The sequence below is a fragment of the Mastomys coucha genome, unplaced genomic scaffold, assembly GCF_008632895.1.
Source record: "Mastomys coucha isolate ucsf_1 unplaced genomic scaffold, UCSF_Mcou_1 pScaffold12, whole genome shotgun sequence".
Taxonomy (NCBI): Eukaryota; Metazoa; Chordata; class Mammalia; order Rodentia; family Muridae; genus Mastomys; species Mastomys coucha.
This window is the reverse complement of record NW_022196894.1, coordinates 42,619,630-42,624,863: the sequence shown is the minus strand read 5'-3', so window position 1 is coordinate 42,624,863 and position 5,234 is coordinate 42,619,630. Positions and strand designations below refer to the sequence as shown.

Genomic DNA, 5,234 nt, shown 5'->3' with positions numbered 1-5,234 from the left:
ATTTTCAACAGATGGTGCTGGCTCAACCGGCGGTTAACATGTAGAAAAATGCAAATCGATCCATTCCTATCTCCTTGCACAAAGATCAAGCCCAAGTGGATCAGGGACCTCCACATCAAACCAGATACACTGAAACTAATAGAAAAGAATGTGGGGAAGAACTTCCAGCACATAGGCACAGGGGAAAATTTCCTGAACAGAACACCAATAGCTCACGTTCTAAGATCAAGAAGTGACAAATGGGATCTCATAAAGCTGCAAAGCTTCTGTAAGGAAAAGACAATGTCAATAGGACAAAATGGCAACCAACAAATTGGGAAAAGATCTTTACCAACCCTATATCTGATAGAGGGCTAACATCCAATGCATACAAAGAACTCAAGAAGTTAGACTGCAGAGAACCAAATAACCCTATTTAAAAATGGGGTACAGAGCTAAACAAAGAATTCTCAATTGATGAGTACCGAATGGCTGAGAAGCACCTAAAGAAATGTTCAACATCCTTAGTCATCAGGGAAATGCAAATCAAAACAACACTGTGATTCCACCTCACACCAGTCAGATAGGCTAAGATAAAAAACTCAGGTGACAGCAGATGCTGAAGTGGTTGTGGAGAAAGAGGAAGACTCCTTCATTGCTGGTGAGATTGCAAGCCGGTAGAACCACTCTGGAAATCAGTTTGGCTGTTCCTCTGGAAATTGGACATAGTTCTACTGGAGGACCCAACTATACCACTCCTGGGTATATACCCAGAAGATGCTCCAACATGTAATAAGGACACATGCTCCACCATGTTCATAGCAGCCTTATTTATAATAGCCAGAACCTGGAAACAACCCAGATGTCCCTCAACAGAGGAGTGGATACAGAAATTGTGATACATCTATACAATGGAGTACTACTCAGCTATTAAAAACAATGAATTTATGAAATTGTTAGGGAAATGGAAGGATCTGGAGAATATTATCCTGAGTTGGGTAACCCAATCACGAAAGAATACACATGGTATACACTCTCTGATAAGTGGTTATTAGCCCAGAAGTTTGGAATACTGGAAGAACAACCTACAAACCACAAGAAACTCAAGAAGAAAGAAGACCAAAATGTGGACATTTCATTCCTTCTTAAAAGGGGGAACAAAATACTCATGGAAGGAGTTACAAAGACTAACTATGGAGCAGAGACTGAAGGAAGGACAAGCCAGCCTGATATAGCTATCTCCTGAGAGGCTCTGACAGTACCTGACTAATACAGATGTAGAGGCTCATAGCCATCCATTGGACTGAGTACAGGGTCCCCAATGAAGGAGTTAGAAAAAGGACCAAAGGAGCTGAAGGGTTTGCAACCCCTTAGGACGAAAAACAATATGAACTAAGTAGTAGTACCCTCAGAGCTCCCAGGGACTCAACTACCAACCAAGGACTATACATGGTGGGACTGATTGTTCTGGCTGCATGTGCATAGTAGAGGTTTGAAAAGTCGATCATCAATGGGAGGAGAGGCCCTTGGCCCTGTGAAGGTTCTCTGATCCAGTGTAGGGGAATGCCAGGGCCAATAAATGGGAGAGGGTGGGGTGGCAAGCAGGGGGAGGGGGGAAGCAACAGGGGTTTGTTCTTGTTGTTTTTGGTTTTTGGTTTTTGGTTTTTGGTTTTTTTGTTGTTGTTGTTTGGAGGAGAAACTGGGAAAGAAGAAATCATATGATATGTAAATAAAGAAAATACATAATTAAAAAAAGATTCTCTGACAATTATTGATTTGTACATACCTTTTGGTGTCTATATGCATCCATTTGGTAGGGTATATATAAATGGATACTATGAGGCTTTAAATAAATACTTCCTATAGAGGGTTAACTTGCCTGCCTGCCATCACCTTTTCATTTTAAAACATTTTCCAATACCAGAAAACGTGACCCATTTAAAATGAAGTCATTTCCTCTGCAGTTAGTTAAAATGAAACTATACAGTGGTGGAATATGTTGAGCCCTAGTCCAGTGTAACTGGCACCCATATGAAAAGAAGAATGGGCATTGCCATGCATCTAGAAAACGTTCATGGGAAGGCAAAAGCAAAGACAGGGGTGTGCTTCTTCCGCAAGCTAAGAAACAACAGAGATGTCCAGAAGCTAGAAAATTGTCAAGGACCAGCTTCTTCTTTCCTGCACTAAAAAATGTAGAGACTCTTGCAAGGACAAACCACAGCAGAGAGACACTGGGGGAGCTGAAATGCAGAACTTCACTAACAGCTCAAAGAAAGAGAAATCTGCTGTGCAGGACCACACAGCTGCACCAACAACAGGGAAACAGCACCTGGAGCTCTGGAGGACAGCAGATGTGTGCTAAGGAAGGGCAGGTAGGCCTCTGGGATTGTATAGTTTAAATAACCCCACATGTTATGTAAGGAGTGGCTCTCAAGTCATGGTTATCTGTAGGATGTTACTTTCCTCCTTTTCATTAAAAATAGACTTTGCCGGGTGGTGGTGACGGCACATTCCTTTGATTCCAGCACTCAGGAGAAAGAATCGAATGAATCTCTGAATTTGAGGTCAGCCAGGTATTCAGTGGGAGTTCCATGATAACTAGGGGTACACAGAGAAACACTGTTTTGAAGAACCAAAAATAAATAATACATAAATAAGCAGAGAGAGAGAGAGAGAGAGAGAGAGAGAGAGAGAGAGAGAGAGAGAGAGAGAGAGGAGACAGAAACAGAGATTCTTTTCCTGTTGTGGTAAAATTATCTTGGGGTTTCTACATCACCTTGGAACATTCAGTTCCCACATAAAAGACACTAAAACCCATATATGCATAATAACCCTAAAGCCTGAGGCAGATATCAACCCTCTATGCAATTTTGTCTACTTCTCTGTTAATAACCCCGAGATACAACTTGCAATGTTCTGCCTGGGTCACTCTTATACACTTGGCCAGCCCTCAAGGCCATGTTCTCATGATTCACTTACCCCATGGTGACTTCTCCTCTCTCTTCACCTCTCTGCTTTCCCCTCATCATCTCTGCTCAGATCCAAACCCGGTGAACTGAAGCCCCACCAACCTGTCTCGTGCCCAGCTAGAGGCTGTAGGCATCTTTATTGACCAATCAGGGATAATTTAGAAGGAGCAAGGTTACAATAGCATCACTGCATGTACATGAGGCTCTCTGCATCCATGAAGCAACCAGAGACAATATTTAGCATTACCATACATAACAATAGACCAAATCTCAACCTTTTCCCATACAAGATATTTTGATTACAGTTTCTCTTCCCTCTACTCCCCCAAGTTCCTCCCCACCTCCTCTCTCATCCAGATCCACTCCTTCTTTGTCTCTTATTAGAAAAGAACAGGTTTCTAAGAGATAACAAAACAAAACAATAAAATAAAATAAATTAAAATATAACAAAATAAAACAAAAGACATCACATTTAGGATAGAGAAGGTAAATCAAGAGAAGGAAAAGAACCCTAATAGAAGTCACAAGAATCAGAGACTACCCTCATTCACATACTCAGGAGTCCCATAAAAACACTAAACTTAAAGCTATACTATGTACACAAGCTACTATTGTAGAGGGTCCAGTTTCAGGTCACAGCACCCACATAGCTGATCACAATCATCTGTAGCTCCAGTTACAGGGAATCTGATATTCTTCTGGCCTATGTAGGTACCAGTAAGTACATGATATGTATATAATGTATATGCAGGCAACATACATATGTATATTTTAATTAGAAATGAATCTTAATAGTATATATTTATAACCAGCTAGTTTGATTTAATGTCAACTTTTTTTTTTTTTTTTTAGTTTATCTACATTTATTTTATGCTGAATTTACTCCTATGCCATGAGTTTTTGTTTCTTCAGTTTCTTCTGGGATATCTTTTTCTTCTGTGCCACCTCCTTTTCTGGCTTTGGAACAATCTGCTCCTTCTCAGTGAGGATCATCTCCATGCGGCAGGGGAGCTCATGAATGGGTTGATCCGGCCATGAGCTCTGTAGGTTCGTCGGCACGTCTTAGATGCCTTATTCACCTGGATGTGTTCAATGACTAGAGAATCTACGTCTAAACCCTTAAGTTCAGCATTACTCTCCGCATTTTTAAGCATGTGCAGCAAAAACTCAGCACTCTTTTTTGGCCACTGTCCCTGTGTCCAGCCCCACTGTTTGCCCTGGGCGCACCTACCGACTCCACCATTATACCGCCGGAATGGCACACATTGCTTCTTCAAAGTGACATCCTTCAGATACTTGGTGGCTTTGCAGATATGCATACCCTTGATGGCCTGGGCACTTTCCCGGGTGTTCTTAAAGTGAACACAGAGGTTTGAACCTCTTGATTTGCATGATTTTGTGGGGTTTTCCGGGTCGAGGGAGTAGCGAACCATCTTCACGGGTCACCTCTGGCTGCTTACAGGAAGAGTGTCAACTTATTTTCAATAGTCACAAAAAGCTCAGCTCCAGTATAAGTTAATCTTTTCTCCTCATGTTGTTATTGTCACTAATAACTTTCTACATGTGCACTGAATTAACATAGACTTACTGCTGTTTCTTTGTATAATTATCTAGTTAATTATCATGTACTTGTATATGCTTTCTGTCTTCACCAGTATTGCTATTTCTTCATTTATGTATGAGTAACGGTCAGTGGAGAGTATTTATCTGGAAATGTCTTCATTTCTTCTTTATTTGGGCATTCCATCTAATCTCATCCCTGTTGGGTCCTAGGATCCTCTTGCTTTCCTAGCATCTGGGACTTGCTGGTGGCTACCCCCTTTCACTTTCCCATCCCCAGGATGTAGTCCTCTTTCCACTCCCGTGTCACATGTGACACCCTACTTAAATTCTCATTACTTCCTGTTACCTAGTCATGGTTTCCTATTATTGTGTCAGGAAGTGGGTTGTGGACCCCAAATGCCCACCAAGGAGCAGTAATCACATTAAGGTCTCTTTATTACAAACTTGAGTTTTGACTTACTCACTGCTGACCCACTGGACAGTTTGGTAAAGCAGCCCCAAACTCTCATCAGGACAAGGTTTTATAGAAAACAGAAACAAGTAGGGGGTGTCCAGTCTGGCAAGCATAATTGAATGACTATTGTAAGCTGACAGGTGAGCTCTGAAGCAAGATCTTATACAATCATAAATAGTCTGACAGTACATCTGAAACAATCAGATTAATCTTTAATTAACCGTTGCTAAGAAGTAGCTATGGAGGAACTCTGGCTAAGGACAAGCTGT

General features: G+C 41.4%; 1 pseudogene; it reads right to left on the bottom strand.

The window, feature by feature from the left end:
- Positions 1 to 3,810: 3,810 nt before the first annotated feature.
- LOC116086418 lies at positions 3,811 to 4,416 on the bottom strand (annotated as a pseudogene).
- Between the last annotated feature and the right edge of the window lie 818 nt (positions 4,417 to 5,234).